Here is a 19,461-nt window from a genome sequence, read left to right as displayed (position 1 = left end):
AACCCTGTTTGTCTCTGTTTCCTCATCTGTAAAATGAGCTGGAAAAGGAAATGGCAAACCACTCCAGTATCTATGTCAAGAAAACATCAAATGGAGTCACAGTCAGACATGATAAAAAATGGCTGAACAAAAATTGTTAATACCTTTACCAGCCCCAAGTGACTGTTAATTTCATACAAATAATGTATCTGTTCACCTGTGTATAAGTTATAACCCCCAATAAGTCAGCTCCTTGAAAGTAAGGACTGTCTCAATTTTACATTTGTATCCTTAATGTGGGCATGGTGTCTGGAACATAATGGACACTTCATAAGTGCTGGTTGATAGACTGATTGAATTTAGGAGTCCAATGAGGGGCAGCTAGGTGGCATAGTGGAAAAAAGCACCTGCCCTGGATTCAGGGGGACCTGAGTTCAAATCTGACCTGAGACACTTGACACTAGCTTTGTGACCCTGGGCAAGTCACTTAACCCTCATTGCCCTACAGAAAAAAAATTTTAATATATACATTGATATATGTGTGTGTATATATATATATGTGTGTGTGTGTATGTGTGTGTGTGTATATATATATATATATATATATATATATATACACATATATATATATATGTGAGAATAGTTATAGTAATTTTGACTTGGAAAACGAGATTATCATGGTTACAAAATTTCAGAATCTCAAATTTGTAAGGGTTCTAGGATGCCATAAGTCTAATCTAAACTTGAATAAGACTCACTTCTAAATCATAGAACACATGGGATTATCTAGTGTTTGTTTGAAAACCTCCACTGAGGGAAATATTCTACCTCCGAAGGCAGCCTGGTCCACTTTACCTTAGCTTCCTCTGAGACCATCTAACCCCAAATCCTGATTTTACAGATGAGAAAACTAAGGCCCAGAGAGAGTCCATGACTTTTCCAAGTTACACTGTTAGCAATACTGATGTTGATATAATATTTTAATATTTTCAATGCTTTACATATTATTCCATTTGAACCTTACAACAATGCTGTGAAGTAGGTAACACAGGTATTATTATTCTCATTTTACATATGAAGAACTTGGCTGGGAGAAGGTAAGCCCCCTGCTAATGGTTACACAAATAGGAAGTGTCAGAGGTGGTATTTATACACAAGTCTCCCTGATTCAAAGTCCAGTTCTCTATGCACAATCTTTAGACACTAAATCTAGCACTAAACAGCCAGTGTGGCATTTTGTGAACTTGAAAACTTTAGCAAAACTCTCTTTAGGGAAGCCCGGAATCTTGACAAAATGGCTACATTTGATAAATTTTACTTGGAATTTTGCTTAAATATTCCATTTCAAAACAACTTGTAAACTACACTGGGGCATATTTACTGAAAATTTGTGTTAAATATCACACCTTTGAACAGCCATTTTATCTAAACAAATTCATGCTTGGCATACGATATTCATTAAATTGGTTTAGTTCAAAGAAGATTTTTATATTCGTGTTTTAACTTAGAGATCTATTTGTTGTTTAATGGTGGGCCTCTAGGGAAGGAGAAGAGGGATTTTTTTTATTACTATAATTAAAATTGGTTCTGGAATGTACAGTAACTGGAAAAAGCCAAAAATTATCCATCTACTTCTTGTTCAGTTTACTAGTGGAATACCCTGGAAATTCTTTCAGCTATGTCTGGGAAGAATAGAGGAAAAGGGCATCACCATCTGCAACAAGATGGGGGTGGAGTTGGAAGCTGGTGCAGCAATTTCCATCCACATTATTTCCAAATCACACAAAAGTAAAAAGGGACTGAAAGATCTAGAAGCCAAGATTCTCCTCTTAGTAAATGGCTAAGTAGATCTACAAAAAACTAGTTTTTACCTAAGTTGGTATCGTATACTGACGCCTCTTAAATCATGAGAATATATTAAGCACCAGGGGAAAAAAAGGCATTTGGAAACATTAGGGTTCTTGTAAAACACACTTGTACACCAAAGCAAAGGATGATTATCATGGATGAAAATGTAAAATAAGTTTAAGTACAAATGAAAATTTAGTGAAGAAAAAGACTTGTGAAGGCCTTTCCTATTAAGAGACAGATGTGTTATCTCATTTGTAATGCTAGCCAGAGGTCCCCATAAACTACCATGATTTGCCATTTTTAATTGTTTCTTGCAATGCAATTATCTAAGACAAACACTTTGATCCTTTGCAAAATAAAAACAAAGTAACACAAAAGATCTGCTTGCTAAATCACAGATTGGAAATTTTAAAAGCCCATAAAACTTTAAGCTTTTTAGAATTTCTTCATTTCCTAGAAGAAAAAGACTTGCAAGAATCTTCAAGTAAAAACAAAAACCCAAAACTCCACACTTGCCTCATTCTTTTTTTTTTTTTTTAAGAGAGGCAATTGGGGTTAAGTGACTTGCCCAGGGTCACACAGCTAGTAAGTGTTAAGTGTCTGAGGCCCGATTTGAACTCAGGTACTCCTGACTCCAGGGCTGGTGCTCTATCCACTGAGCCACCTAGCTGCCCCCACTTGCCTCTTTCTAATATTGTTCTCCATACAGAACTATGTTTAGTGTACATTGCTTGTAGATTAAGCACTTGCTGATGGATTAATTAATGTAAAATGTAATAAAATTAATTTATTCAATGCCTTCTTTGGGTCAGACATTATGTTAGTCTCTAGGCATACAAATGCAAAAGTGAGAAATCACTGCCCTCAAAGGAAGCATATTCTAATAGAGGGACACCACACATAATGGAGAGTGTTGGCCAGAGAGTTTTGGTCTGGGGAGTCACAGGAATGTTGAGTGGAGTTATAAGGCATGTCATTACCTTTCCAATGTTAGTGTTAATTCAATGACTTTTCCCAAAGTCAGAATTGGAAAGGAGTGGGAATTATCAGGGTAAGCCCAGATGACAAACCATCCGGGTTACGTTGGTCTTATTTGGGGCAGGGTGGAAATAATGGGTTAGATGAGTTTGCACTCATTTGGCAATCTAGATAGCTCAGCCTAAAGATGAAGTTTTAATGCTGAGTGAACTACCCCATGACTTCTGGAAGGTGTTTCTAGAGGGTAGTTTTTCAGATAGACAGATAGCATGATGTCCTGAGTGTGAGCCTGGTGAAAGAATGATGAAAAGAATATTGCTTATTTCAACATGTCATTCTCTCCCTTCTCCATGGCATGACTTTGTTTGAGACAGATTAGGTGACTCCATTGTATGTCGCAGATGGCCATTTTCTCACTTTTGGTATTATCTATTGGTGTACTGTCAACTCTCAACTTTAAATGAGTAATCTTATTGTTGTTTTCCTTTTTTCTTGAAGAGGACCATGAAATCAGAGTGATATCATGACTTGTAGAGGATTGGATTTAAGTGAGGGAGGGGGGTGTGCAAAGTCAGCAACCTCACTCTCTCTTCCAGAGCCATCTGAGATCAGTGGCAAGACATACATCAGGACGACTGGAGATGGCCCCACATTTTTAAGGGATTTGGGGTTAAGTGACTTGCCCAGGATCACACTGCTAGTGGGGCACCTAGGTGGCACAGTGGATAAAGCACTGGACCTGGATTCAGGAGGACTTGACTTCAAATCTGGCTTCAGACACTTCACACTCACTAGCTGTGTGACCCTGGGCAAGTCACTTAACCCTCATTGCCCTGCAAAAGAAAGAAGAAAGAATATAAGAAAAACAAAACAAATTACAAATTTGTATAGTCTTACACAGCTAGTAAGTGTCTGAGGTGAGATTCAAAACTCGTGTCTTCCTAACTTCAGGCCCAGTGCTCTATCCACTATGCCACCTAGCTACCCCAAATGAGTAACATATCCAGGTAGTGAATTATCTAGACCTTTTGCTCTTAGCTGTCTTTCTTTTTTGTTGTTGGACAATGAGGGTTAAGTGGCTTGCCCAGGGTCACACAACTAGTAAGTGTCAACTGTCTAAGGCCAGATTGGAATGTGGAAGAGATTAGTTGTTAAAAGATAGCTGGAGAATCTGGGGCAGCTTGTCCCGGATTCTCCAGCTATCTTTTAACAACTAATCTCTTCCACATTCCAACAGAGAGTGATCAAGTGAAAGGGAAGAGGATAAACAGAAGGAAGCCCATTTGTGTTTTGTTACCAGCTCTAGTGAAAGGTTTGAAGGAGTATAAAGTTAAAGCTATTGGTTAAAATTCTGAAACATCAACATAACATGTGGGCTTGAATTATTAATTGTCCCCACTCCCATTATCATGCAATTTTAAGGAAAAGCAAATGTCAAATGATTGCTATGAGAAGGGTTTTGTGAAAAATCAGTGGTAAAGGAATCTTAGAATCCTATAGCTGTGTGGACCTAGCATACTGATTAATCAAAGCTAACATCTTTGATAGGTGGAGAATTTATTATAAGCAGAACAAAAGTAGTCTGGACCAGCTATGACAAGGAAGTTTTGAAAAACTACGTCATTACTGGCTGAATAACTCCTGATGGAAAGGAATTCAATTCCATTCAAATCAATAAGCATTTATTAACCACATATTAGGCAAGGCACAAGGTTTTGCACTCTGGATACAAAAACAAAAACAAAAATACTGACTTCAAGGAGTTCAACAGACGCATGTACGCAGAGAAATAATTTTGAAGAGGTAACTTCAAGGTAAGCTGAGAAGAAAGACCATATTAACTGGGGATAGAATAGTTCTAGTCCTAGAAGGGAACTTGGGGGGGTGGGGATGGGGTCATATACTCAAACCTTTTCACTTTATAAATGAAGAGGATAAGACCCAGATAGAAGTGACTTGCCCAAAGTTACATGGTACAAAGCAACAGAGTTAGTATTTGGACTTATAAAGGTTATTTAAGAGGCTCTGAGCTTTGAAGGAAGACAAGGATTCTAGAAATCAGAGATGAGAAGAAGTATATTCCAGGCATCAGGTTTGACTTTCATGAATTCAGAGTTAGGAGTTAGAACTTGGAATTTATGAAACAGTATAGAGTATTAATGGGTCATATGAAATAAGGGAGGAGGTTTGGCACCAGACTTACCATCTTTGCTATTCATTGTGGCCTTTTTTTTTGAGTGGCTGTGATTGCATTAGGAGATCTGGCTTTAATTGGTGAATGGACTTCCCATTTGGGAACTTAATCCACTAATGTAATTGAGCAACTCATAGGTAACATATCTTTTAGAGAGTCCTTTGAGAGGTTAAGTAGCTTGCCCAGGGTCATACAGCTAGTTTGAAGCAGAGGAATGTCTTGAATCTCAATCTTACTGATTCCAAAGGCCTATCTCTCATTCACTGTGCCAGGGCAGCCTTTCTGTTGCTAAAAAAAAAAAAGAAAAGAAAAAGAAACAAACAAACAAAGAAAGGAAAAAACCCAAAAGTAGTTACATTCATATATGGGATCCCATTTGATCCTCACAATAGTTTTGTGACATAAGTAAAGTGTTATCCTCCCTAAAGAGATGAGGAAATTAAGACTTAGAAAGGGGAAACAACTTGGTCAAAGTCATATAACTTAGGGGGCAGAATCAAGACTCATGAGATCTTCTAACTGACCCAACGCTTGTTCCATTAGCCTATGACAACTCCCTAGTGGACGTGGAAAGGCAATGGTAAGCAGAAAACCAACTATGAGTTGCCTTCATAGTACACTGGAGAATGTACAAAGCTTATCTTCTGAGATTCCAAGATGATAGGAACATAGATCATAGATTTAGAACAGAAAGCACCCTTAAAGACCATCTAGTTTAACCCTCTCATTTTTTGATAGATGAGGAAACTGAAGCTCCACGAGATTATGACTGACCTCCATTGGTAACACAGTTTATGTCAGAAGTTCCTGACTCCAAGTCACAATGTAGACATTCTATAACTTGAGCCACATAAAGTATGTCATGAATTCGAAACTAGAGTAATAGAGTATAACAAAACTGTGTCTCAGTGATTAGCAGACTCCTTACTATGTCAGGGTGGCCAAGACCTTAATCTCCAAATTTATAGTGCACTGACAGCAAGCAATGCACTCCAGACTCAGGGTGGAAACAAGTGAACATAGTCCCTAATTAGGAAAAAAATTCATTAAATAAGGAACTACCTACACCTTCTCCATATTTTGAACTCATATACATACTTAGAGTTTTCTCTGGGTGTGCTGTTAGGTACTTTTCTTTCTTAGAATTCATTTCAATTTGACTGATAAAATTTTATTCTCAATATTTCTCTGGCCTCTCATCCTTCTTGACTAATTTTTCCTTTTAGAGAATTGAGACATGAAATCTATCCAGTATGCAAACTCTACAATTTACTCCTTGAAAATCATACTATACTATACTATGCTTTGTACCCCCTTCCTTATTGCTCACAGACTCTCAGGTTGCACTGTCTCCCAAAATTCCCATCATTTTCTTTTTTTCATGCAAAACATTTCCACATTAGCCAGGTTGTGAAAAAACAGATAAAAACAAAACTTCATATAAAGGAACTAACAAAAAAATTATGCTTCAATCTGTATTCAGACAGCATCAGTTCTCTCTCTGTAGATGGACTGCATTTTTCACAGGACCTTCAGAGTTGTCTTGGATCATTGCATTGCTGAAAATAAGCAAGTTATTCACAGCAGATCATCTTATAGTATTGCTGTTATTTTGTATACAGTACATTTCACATTGCATCAGCTTATGTAGGTCTTTCTAGGTTTTTCTGATAGCATCATGCTCATCATGTTTTTTAATAGTAAACTACATTTATATAGTACTTTAAAGAGATATTTCCTTGCATGGTGTAAGAGGAGTGTTGGAATTAGAGGCACATGATATAAGGGTTTAAATGTCAATTCAAATAATGCTAGCCCCATGTGACACTGCAACACATCACTTAGCCCCTACAAACCTCCTCAGTGTTCTGATCTGTAAAGTAGGAATAATAATACCTATTCTACCTTTCTAGTAGGATTGCTATAAGAAAAGCATTTTTGTTAACTTCAACATGCCATTTAAAGGAAAGCTATCACTATTGTTCAAACCCATCAAGCTTAGCAATGTGTCAACTAATGCAGAACAATTACAAACAGGTGGAAGTTATAGAATCTTAGCATTACAAAGTACTTAATATATGCACAAACAGAAGTGAGGTGAAGAGAGTGAGAGTGAACATTTGGAAGGAGGCGCAAAAAGTCATCTAGCCCCCTTGCTCCAGGAAAAAAACAAACCAGACTTAATTTCATGTTGTATTTCTCTGCTATTTTTACTCAAGTAAACAGCTGGCTTTAGTTTACCTTAACAAATGCACTTTTCTAAATTCCCTCAGGAAGTGATTGCTGTCTCTTCAACAACTCATGAGTAAGCAGGATAATGATGAGCTTTTTATGTTAAGGAGACATCTTATCTTCTTTCTAAAGTCAGAAGAGAAAACAAAAATTTCCTGTTTGGAAGAATTTATTGTAACTCTAAATTTCTGTAACCACTTATCCCTATCTGATGGTTGCTTCTCACATGAAAAAGTATTGTTTAAAAATAGTTGGAAATTCAAGCTCAAACAAATTCAGGCAAAAGCTAGAACATAGAATATAGCCCTTGTTCTAGATCTGTCATCTATCTATCTATCTATCTATCTATCTATCTATCTATCTATCTATCTATCTATCTATCTATCATTTATCTATCCATCCATCCATCCATCTATCTAACTATTGTGAGAATATTACTAAACTGTTTCCTAGTTAGCTTTCCCCACACAAGGGGCAGGTAGGGTGACTACACGCATTTAGTTTTACCCGTCACACTATTTATGTGTGTGCATGTGTACATATGTTAACATAATAATAACTAGCATTTATATAGTGCTTTAAGGTTTGCAAAGCACCTTACTTCAATCAGTCAATGAACATTTAAGTGCCTACTATGTTCCAGGCACTGTATTGAGTGCTAGGAATGGAAAAAAGGCAAAAGACAGTCCCTGCTTTCAACGAGTTCACAATATAATGGGAGAGATGACATACAAATAACTATGAACAAATAAAATATATAATGAATATAGAAATCAACAGAAGGAAGGCATTAAAAGTCGTTCATCTTTCATTTTCAAAAAGGACCAGTGACATCATGTGGTGATGTCGTGACTTGAATGTGAATTGGATTTAAGAGTGGCAGAGTCACACAAAGTCCTCAGCCTCGCCCTCTTCCACATCATTTGTGTCCAGTGGCGAGACAAAAGTCAAGATGACCGATAATAACCTGAGATGCACTGGATGGCCCTGACGTCTTCAATGTCTGACCGAGCTCTAAGTGCTCCACAGTACCTGCTTCAGCTGCCTTGATGAACTTGGAATAAATTGTTCTAATCTACCCATTATGCCAGGGGAAGTCTTCACATGCTTAGAGTAGAAATCCCCCCAACTCACCAACAGTTCTGAGGCCTGTTGGTTTTAGGCCTTAACCTTGTTCCGCAAATCTACCCAGATGGTTTACCAGGGTGTGGCTGCTAAGCATGCCACAGCTTTTTGGAGCCATAGATGAGAATTGGAAAATAGGTGGACAACAAAGGTGGATGAGCTTGCTGAGGCGAGCTCTCATACCAAAGATGCTGGCCCTTTTGAACAACCTATATACCCAAAGCAGTGGACTCGGGAAAAGGTTTCCTGTAGAAATTAGGATTTTACCTGTGCCCTGCAAGGAGCCAGAGAAACCAGGAGGCAGGGAAGAGGAGGAAGGGAATTCCATATACGGAAAGCCAGTGAAAATCCCCAGAGTCAGGACATGGAGCGTGTTGTATAAGCAACAGCAAGGAGACCAGTGTCACGTGATCGCATAATGGATGGAGTGGAGCAAGATACAAGCATGGAAAGGCAGTTGGAGAATTTGGTTCTAAAGGGCTTTGTATGCCAAACAAAAGATTTTATATTAGATCCTATAAATGATATGGTGTCACTGGAGTTTATTGAGTAGGGTGTAATATGGTCAGAACTGAGCTTTGGGAAGAACACTTTGACAGTTGGGCAAAGGATAGATTGGAGTGGGGTGATTTCTCGGGCAGAGAGAGCAACCACCAGGCTATTATTTATTATTATTATTATTATTATTATTATTATTATTATTATAATCCAGGTATGGGGTGATGAGGGTCAGCACTAGGGTAGTGGTAATATCAGAGAAGAAAAGGAGGCATATTTGAGAGATATTGTGAATGAAAATAGGGCTTGGCAAGTGATGAGGTATGTGGGGTAAGAGAATGAAGAATAAAGATGACACTGAGGTTGAGAGTCTAGACGTCTAGGAGAATGGCTGTGTCCTCAATAGAAATAAAGAAGTTTTGAAGGGACGATGATTTAAGGGGAAAGATGATGAGTTTGGTTTTAGGACATTCTGAGTTTAACATGTCTAAAGTACATCTAGCTCAAGATGGTGAGTAGGTAGTGGGTTATTTGAGGTTAGAGGTCAACATAGACATTAGGCCTGCATACGTAGGTCTCAGAGATGATCAGTAACTCCATAGGTGCTGATGAGGTAGATCACTAAAATAAAGAGTATAGAGGATGAAAAGAAGAGGGTCCAAGATAGAGCCTTGTTGGACACCCACTTTTAATGGGCATGAACTGGTTGAAGATTCAGCAAAGGAGTATGAGAAAGAGTTATCTGACAATAAAGAAAAGAACCAGGAAACAGTAGTATGAGGAAAACCTAGGCAGAAAAGGTATTTGTGAGAAAAGGGTGATCAAATGTCAGACTGTAAAGAGGTAAAGAAGGGTGAAGATTGAGGGGAAAAAAAACATTAAATTTGGCAATTAATCGAACACTGGTAATGGGTATTTGGTCAATGCTAATTAAATGACTCATTGGGCAGTGGGTGACACACTGGATTGGACATGAGAGGACCCAGGTTTTATTTCTAATCTTGTTTCCATTTACTACTTATAGGCAAGTCACTTCCTGACCTGCACACTTCCAGGATTAGACTAGAGAGTCTTCAAGACCTAAATCTATCATCCTATGATAGAACCATTGCTATTGCCAAGGATTAACATAGAAGAATACTAAGTATACTTTTATAATGACATTCAGTCAATTGTCAATTAGTCATATTCCTCAAAGAGGACAGCAAGCTGGGTAAATTGGAAAAGAAGTTTGGAAAGGTGCTTTGATTTTTGCAACTAAACATTATTCTAATGTTTTGAAAAGTCATGGAAATGACCTGCAGCCCCCCACTCAGTCATTCACTCTCTTGTTCTGGATGATGATGCAAAGCTTTAATGTAAAGCTGGATCTCTCTTTTAAATGCTGTCACACACTTCGCCTAGGGCAGGGAATTAATTACTTGGTTTGTTACTGCCAGTCCATCAAGCAGGAAATGTCAGTATGGTATGATTTCTAGAATGTGGGACTTGGAGTCAGGAAAGACAAGAGTTTTACTGCTGCCTCTGACATTTATTTCCAGGGTGACCATTGGCAAGTCACTTAACTTGTCAATTTCTTCAGCTCTTGCGTAAAGATAATAATGCCTGGTGCACAGGGTGTTGTGAGAATCAAATGTTAACATACATTAAGTACTATATAAATGTCAGATGAATTGCCAGTTGAAAGGAGTTTACAGCTATTCTTAAAGAGAGATTCTATTACAACAATTGAATTAAGCAGAGTACTTAATGATATTGATAAGGACTTAAAAGGATATCTGAGAGAGGGTTGTATTCATTTAAAGTTTAATGAACATCTATTTTGTCAAGGGCCTACTATATAGGCCTTGGCAACTGATTAGATATAAAAAGTGATGGGAAAAAAGAGTGAAAACTTGAGATAGTGCCTCCCCACTCATGGGTGAACAGAGATCAACATTAACATAAAGTTCAAAGTAAAGATATAGACTGAAAAAATGAGCAAACAATAAAAAACCTTGACCATAAAAAGTTATGGTGTCAGGGATGTAAAAAAATTAATTATTAATAACTATATCTAACCTGGACAAATTATATAATTGGATTTATGGAAAATTATAACTATATGAAAAAATACAGGTTTAGGAAAATTATAATTGGGTCACAAGTCCCTTCATGGTTGCCATTCAAATGAAAAAATATTTTGAATGTCTAGCCTAATTTGGGGGGACTAAAGCTGGTTGGGGTACTGATTCTAGGACTTGTGACTAACTGGCTATCTGCCTGCTGTTAATTTAATCTGGGCCGTTTATAAAGTTCCACCACACTGCTCCACTCCCAAATTGATAAGCAAAATATTAAGAAGCCTCTTAACCAAATAATCAAAGCAGAGTTTATTTATGAGATACTATTGAAAACTGAGAATACAGGGAAATAAAATGTACAACCTGACTGCATTGCAGTGCTTCTCTTTCCACTGTCTCTTTGGAACTTCTTGAATACAATAAGGGCCTTAGCTGCCACTTGCCTTAGGGCACTCAGTCCTTTATTTTAACTCTGAGTCCCTTTCACTTTGTAAATCTCCTTGCTTCTAACTTTCCTCTCCTTACTGCCACCAGGAACCCCTGTGTTTCTCTCTCACCGACCTTCTATCTGTCTGCTCTGTCAGTCTGCCCTTCGGCCTCTCTTTTCTCTGCTCTTAGTCCTTCTCGTCTTCTCCTGCGTCCTTGTAGACCCCTGTCTGTCTTCTCCAACCTTTGCCATCTCATCAGCAGCCCCCAGTCTCTCTATCTTGTCCGTTCTCCCGTCTCCTTGTCTGAACCTCTCTAATTTCATCAGCCCCCCACTTGACCTCTTCTCTGCCTCATCTCGATCCTCCATCTCTCATCTCCCCCTGCTTGCTGTCTAACTCCCAGATCTATATATACCTTTTCTTCTCTCTACTCAAATCTCGGGGCTTCCTGCACCCCCACAGACCAAGCTAATACTCCAGCCAGGGCTGTGGCTGGTGGGGGGAGGGGTGTGCGCTCCAGCCTCACGTGCCTCAGCACAGACTATCCGGGATCCTTCGGATAGCTCCACTCAGGTCAGCTCTGCTCAGGTCAGAGGGAGGTGGGGGCTTTTTTCCCCCAGCTGTCTGACCTGGCATCTTATACAGCCCACGGGGCTTTGGGGCTCAGCTGAAGCAGAGGGGGAGGGGCACCAGCCCCTCCCTGAGGGCCTAAGACTTTCCAATCTCAGCCCAAAGGTAGGGTCCCCAAATCAAAATAAATTTCCACAGGGAAGACCAAGACACAAACTCACAAGAAGACAGCAATGTGAAAATAGCTACAAGTAAGGCCTCAAAGATAAAAGCTAATTAGACTCATACTCAACAAGAATTCCTGGAAGAGTTAAAATGAAAATAGTGGTAGAGGGAAAATTGGGAAAAGAAATTAGAGTGATGCAAGAAAATTATGAAAGGGAGAATTAACAGCTTGGTGAAGGGGACACACAAAAAATTCTGAAGGAAATAACAACTAAATATCTCCCAGAATTGGCCTAATGGTAAAAGAGGCACAAAATTCACTGAAGAGGAGAACTCCTTAAAAGCAGAATAGGCCAGGGGGCAGGTAGGTGGCACAGTGGAGAAAGCACCATCCCTGTATTCAGGAGGACCTGAGTTCAAATCTGGCCTGAGACACTTGACACTTACTAGGTGTGTGACCCTGGGCAAGTAACTTAACCCTCATCGCTGCCTCTCCCCCCAAAAAAAAGAAAAGTGGAAAAGGCAGCACAAAAATTCACTGAAGAACAGAATTCTTTAAAAGACAGAATCAGTCAAATGGAAGAGGTGCAAAAGACACTGAATAAATTCCTTGAAAATTAGAATTGGTACAAATCAGACTACCTAAAAATTATTTTATAGAATTAGAATAATAATTAAAAAATTCATCTGGAAGTACAAAAGGTCAAAAGTATCAAGGGAACTAATGAAAAAAACTGCACAGTAAGGTGAGCTAACCATACCAATTCTGAAGCTATACTATAAAGCAACAGTCATCAAAACTATTTGGTACTGGCTAAGAAATAGAATGGTGGATCAATGGAATAGGTTGGGCACAGGAGACATAGTAGTAAATGACTATAGTAATCTACTGTTTGATAAACCCCAAGACTCCAACTTCCAGGAGAGGAAATCAGCATTTGACAAAAACTGCTGGGAAAACTGGAAGATAGTATGGCAAGACAAGAAGATCTTGTGATGCTCATGTTTGGCTATTTTTCATCACTGATCTACCTCAAACAACAGTAGATCTCAGAGGAAGTTTACATTCTTATATGGGAAGGTAATACATGTAACTCTAAGAACTTTATCATTGTTAGGGCAGTAAGAAGCAGACTACATAAACAGAAGGCATGGGTGTGAGTGGATAATGTTTGGATGATCTAAAAAGTGAAAGGGTGAGAAAGAGGAATGGACTGATAAAAGGTGGAATGGAGAGGTAGAATGAGGAAAATTATCTTACATAAAAGAAACATGCAAGGAAGAGGAAAAAATGGGAATGGGGAGTGACAGGCAATGCTTCAGCCTCAATTTCATTGGAATTGGTTCAAAGACGGAGGATTTCTCTCTCTCTCTCTCTCTCTCTCTCTCTCTCTCTCTCTCTCTCTCTCTCTCTCTCTCTCTCGTATCATAATCTATCTTTCCCAACAGGGAAATAAGATGGAAAGAGGATAAGAGAAAGGAAGCAATAATAATAAGGAGGTCAGATAAAGGAAGGCAGTCATCAAAATAGACCTAAGGAAGAAGATAAAAAGAGAGAAAAGGATAAATAGAAGAAAATACATGTTAATCATGATTGTGGATGTGAATGGGATGAACTCATGCATAAAACAAAAGTGGAAAGCAGAATGGATTAGAAACCAGAATCCAGTAGTGTTATTTACAAGAGACACACTTGAAATAAAAAACCATGCACACAGAGTTAAAATAAAGAGACAAAGCAAAACCTAATATGCTTCAGCTGAAGGATAAAAGGCAGTGGTAGCAATCACAATCTCAGAAAAAGCAAAAAACAAAAATAAACTTAATGAATAGAGATAATCAGGGAATGTTAATTGAATCAAAGATACCATAGACAGTACAGTAATATCAAAAGATTTTTACAAGTTTCTCTAATAAAGACCTTTTTTCTCAACTGAATCAAATTTATAAAAATAATAGCCATCCCCCAAATGATAAATTGTCAAGGGATACGGAAGGCAGTTTTCAGGAGACATCAAAGTATCTATAGTTTTATGAAAAAGTGCTATAAATCACTATTGATTGGAGAAATGTAAATTGAAGCAACTCTGAGGTACCACCTCACACCTATCAGAAATGGCAAATGCTGTAATAGATGAGGGAAAATAGGTACAGTGGAATTGTCAACTAATCCAACTATTCTAGAGGAAAATGTGTACCTATGCCTAGAGGACTATAAAACTGTGCATACCCTTTAACCTAGAAATATTTCTATTAGGTCTATATTACGAAGAGATCAAAGAAAAATGAAAAAGAACTATGTGTACAAAAACATTTATAGCAATTCTTTTCGTGGTGACATAGGATTGGAAATTGAGGAGATGCCCATAATTGGTGAATTGTTGAACAAGTTGTGGCATAGTATTATAATGGAGCACTATTGTGGTATAAGAAATGGTTTCAGTAAAATCATGGGAAGACCTATATGAACTGATGCAGAGTAAGTGAGCAGAACCAGGAGATCATTTTACATAGTAACAGCAATATTGTTGTAATGATGATCAACAGTGAAAGACTTGGGCTACTCTGATCAATAAAATGATCCAAGAAAATTTTAAAGGATGCATAATGACAAGTGCTTTTCACCTCCAGAGAAAGAACTGATGTAATCTGAGTACAAAATGAATACAGTTTAGTTGCTTAAAAAATAAACTATCGGGGCAGCTAGGTGGCACAGTGGATAAAGCACTGGCCCTGGATTCAGGAGTACCTGAGTTCAAATTCAGCATCGGACACTTGACACTTACTGGCTGTGTGAACCTGGGCAAGTCGCTTAACCCCCATTGCCCCGCAAAAAATAAATAAATAAAAAATAAACTATCATAAATAAATGTTACAAATAAATAAGAAAGAAAACTAATCAATTAGAAAACATATATTAAGCACTATGTACCAATCCCTTTGCTAAATTCCAGGAATACAAAGAAACATTTAAAAATAGCCCCTGGAACTTGCATTCTAATGGTAGAAACAACAGGCAAACTACTAGGTACATTCAAGGTATGTACTGAGTAGATATAAAGACTTAGAAAGAGAAATGTTAGTGGAATAAATGTAATCAGAGGTAGTGTTAAGAAGAGGTAGGAGTCAAAATGCCCAAGTTTAATCTGTGGATATGACATTTAATATCTAAGACTAGACAGTTACAGCCTCTCTGAGCCTTGGTTTACTAATCACCAATAGATGAATAAGAATACATGTACAAGTAACTAGGTGATACAGTGGATATTGTATGAGGCCTAAAGTTAGGAAGACGCATCTTCCAGAATTTGAATCCAGCCACAAACACTTACTGGCTAAGTGACCTAAGTAATTTTAACCCTGTTTGCCTCAGTTCCTCATCTGTAACATGAGCTGGAGAAGGAAATGACAAACCACTCCAGTATTTTTGCCAAGAAAATCCTAAATGGGATCATGAAGAGTCAGACATGACTGAAGAATAATACATGTTTAACCATCCATAGAATTTATGCTGTCCTTCATGACTGGATTTTTCTCTTTGTCCTCATCTCCATCTTTTGACTTCCTTCAAGTGCAAACTAAAATCCATCTTCTTCAAGAAGTCTTTCCCATTCCTTGTCCACCCCTTAATGTTAGTGCCTTCTCTCTGCTGATTATCTCCAAGTTTATACAGGATATATCTTGTTTGTGAATCATTGTTAACATGCTATCTCCTCCATTAAACAGTGTGCTACTTGAGGGCAGGGATTGTTTTGTGTCTTTGTTTCCTCAGTACTAAGCTAGTGCCCTAGTAGATGCTTAATAAATGCTTGCTGACTTGACTTAGAGGAAGAAGAATGTGGTACAGTGTAAAGAGAGAGAAATTTGGACCTGAGTCAGAGGATTCAAATTTGAAGGGCTGATTCAAGTTCTGTCTCTGCCACTTACTACTGCCTGTGTCATCTTGGGGAAAGTCATTTGAATGATCTGCACCTCAGCTCCCTCACCTATTAGATAATAGCAGTGGACTAATGCCTAATAAGGACTCTTCAACTCTAAATCTAGAATCTTCTGATCATCTAGTCCAATGCCCTTATTTTCCAGATGGGTAGAGTGAAGGAAAGTGGCCTGCCCATGATCAGTCAGGTGGTAAAGGTATAATTAAAACTCCACAGCTCCCAACTGAAAATCTAGTGATCTTTCAACTATGCAATACTTCCTGTGATAATATTTTATATCTGGAAGAAAAATGAAAAGTTATCTGGTCAAACACAAATGAGGAAACTGAGGCAAACAGGGTTAAGTGACTTACCTAGTCACTTGGTGACAGGCAGGATTTGAATTCAGGAAGAGCAGTCTTTCTAACTACAAGACTAGTACTCTGTCCACTGTGCCACCTAGAATGAATAGGAAAAAGCCATTATCCCTTAACATAATGGCGCTCACAGAAGAAATTTAATTCACCTAGACCTTCAAAAGACTTTCGTTAATAAAAAGAAATATTTATATACCCATGCTATTAATATAGACAAATATAGATAATATTAATAACAATCACATTTATATCGTTATTCAATTTTAACAGAAATGAGCACTTAAAATTACCTTGTGAGGTAGAGTCCAAGTAGTATTAAGCCCATTTTACATATGGTAAATTGAACCAGTTCTGAGATGTAATTTGCCCATGGCTATTAGTGTCAAAATCAGGACCTGACCCCAGATTTTCTGATTTCAAGTCTGTTGTGGTTTCCATTATAAGGCATTCTTCACATTCTCTAGTCACAGTGAACAAATACTTCAAGATAACATGATGAGTGGGGAAAAGATTGGCGCAAGAATGAAGATCTGGGTTTAGTCTCATCCATCAGTTCAGTGACCTTGGGAATGTCATGATATTATAGATTTACAGTTGGAAGGGAGGCTACTCAATCCAATCCCCTCATTTTATGGATGAGGAAATTGAGACACAAAGATGTTGCCCATCTCTGTAAGTATCCTTATAAGCTTGTAAGTGTCTGACGTGGGGTTTGAACCCAGACATTCCTTTTTCCAAGTCAGTACTCTCTGCTATATCAGTGATGTCAAACTCAAAGAGAATCAGGGCCACTAAATCATACAGCATGCTGATATTAATATTACTTTTTGTTGTATAGTATTTTTATTTTGTTAAACATTTCCCAATTATACACACACACACACACACACACATATATATATATTTTTTTTTCCAGTGAGGCAATTGGGGTTAAGTGACTTGCCCAGGGTCACACAGCTAGTAAGTGTTAAGTGTCTGAGGCCGGATTTGAACTCAGGTATTTCTGAATCCAGGGCCAGTGTTCTATCAACTGCACCACCTAGCTGCCCCCCAATTATATTTTAATGTGATTCTGTCCTCATTCAGGAGGTTTGTGGGTCCATGAGTTTTGAAATCTCTGCATTGCCCCCTTCCCCAGCCATACCTGCTTTAAAAATACCTATGTTATACATGATATGGTTATGGTATTTGTTATAACTGAAAAATAGATATTGTAAAGTGTTAATGTCTCTGACATATAGGTGGAACAGTGGATAGAGAGCCTAGCCTAGAGTCAAGAAGACTCATCTTCCAGCATTCAAATCTGGGCTCAGACATTTACTAGCTATGTGACCCCAGGCAAGTCACTTACGTCTGTCTGCCTCAGTTTCCTCATCTGTAAAATGAGCTGGAGAAATGGCAAACCACTCCAGTATCATTGCCAAGAAAACTCCAAATTGGATCATGATGACTCTTGACTGAACAACAACAAAAAATGCCTGTGAGACATCAAGTCTTTCTCAATAAAATGAGTATAATGATATTTGTGCATTACATAAGTATTATTTACAGGTTTACAGAAAGTACTCTGTAAATATTAAAGTACTACATAAACTATTTTTCTCCTGACAAATAGGGCACTTCTTTATGATAAGCACAAGTTACCCCTGTGACAGTAGAGAGAGATATTCAGTGCTGGAAGGAATGAGAAGAGGAACTGAGAGGGTGGGATGGGAATGTATAATAAAATTGGAATTATACTTTTGCTTGAAAAAAAAAACCCACCTCACCTCTTGTGGTTGAAATTTCCTATGATAAAGGGCCTAGTTTCTGAGAGCCCTAATGCCACCTTCATTATTATCACTAGCATCAAAATGGCAGAATATTTTCTGGCTGTGAAATACCTATAGTAACCAACCAGGGTTTATTGTTTTGATGATCACTGTGTGGGATTATAATTCAGAAGAATGGGATGAAACTTGAACTATGGAACATGGATGATAAATGCTAGGAAACTCTCTGATAGGGAAATTGAGTTTACAAAACTAGACTAAAGAATACAGTCTAATTAACCTTTTTGTGCTACTGTTCCCAAGGGGTGGAAAGAATTATTTTCTTCATCTTTTTTTTCCATCTCAGGATTCCCTATGCTATGTTAACCTTTCCCTAGGCCACTCCTAGGACATGTGTCATCCCTCCCATAGAAGGCAGGCATTAATACCACGCATTCATTCCAAAACAGCACCCTCTGCCTTGTCCCTTTTGTCAGAGCTAAGTAACTTCTTCCATAAGGCATACCTATCTTCTCTAGATCTGAAATGAAGATTATATGAACAAAGTAAATAGTTCATCCCAAAAAAAGACTGCCTAAATCTAATTTTCTTCCCAATACCTGCCACTGTTACCATTTTCTTCTCAAAATGCCTTTCATGTCTTCACAAAGCCTTCTCTTTTCACTGAAGCACATGTGAGCTTAAAGCCTTTGTCATCCATTTACTATTTATTGTTGTTGTTATCCAAGTTACTCATCCTCCTTCACTGTTGTTGTCATTGTTATATCTTGTTCTCATCATTTGATAGAATTCAGAGAGAAATGATCCTGGAACAATTCAAGAAACTGCTTGTATTTAAAATACTGAATACCCTGCAAATTATTGTACAAGTATTAGAAAAACTGATTCTTATGGTTGAAAAAGGTATAAGGACATAATCTCATCTTCTCCTTCCTGAAGCTTCTCTCTCTCTCTCTCTCTCTCTCTCTCTCTCTCTCTCTCTCTCTCTCTCTCTCTCTCTCTCTCTCTCTCTCTCTCTCCTCTCTCTCTCCTCTCCTCTCCTCTCCTCTCCTCTCCTCTCCTCTCCTCTCCTCTCCTCTCCTCTCCTCTCCTCTCCTCTCCTCTCCTCTCCTCTCCTCTCCTCTCCTCTCCTCTCCTCTCCTCTCCACTTGATCCCACCCCTCCCAACTTCTCCAGCAGATTGCAACTTGAACATCCCCTCTCTCTCTGATTTCAAAATCTCCCTATCTACTGCTTTATTCCTAATTGCCTTAAAATATGTCTTCCCCCATCCTAAAAACAAACAAAAAAAAAAACAACAAAAAAAAGGTAA

At 38.2% G+C, this 19,461-nt stretch overlaps 1 non-coding gene across 1 annotated transcript; it reads right to left on the bottom strand.

Moving 5' to 3' along the window:
* Positions 1 to 13,035: 13,035 nt before the first annotated feature.
* Positions 13,036 to 13,112, bottom strand: LOC122727135. The gene has a single exon (XR_006353086.1). It is a non-coding gene; the product is annotated as a small nucleolar RNA U2-19 (small nucleolar RNA).
* Positions 13,113 to 19,461: the final 6,349 nt, after the last annotated feature.

Source organism: Dromiciops gliroides, chromosome 4 (assembly GCF_019393635.1).
Source record: "Dromiciops gliroides isolate mDroGli1 chromosome 4, mDroGli1.pri, whole genome shotgun sequence".
Taxonomy (NCBI): domain Eukaryota; kingdom Metazoa; phylum Chordata; class Mammalia; order Microbiotheria; family Microbiotheriidae; genus Dromiciops; species Dromiciops gliroides.
The sequence above is the reverse complement of the archived record's forward strand: the minus strand, read 5'-3'. Positions and strand labels throughout refer to the sequence as shown.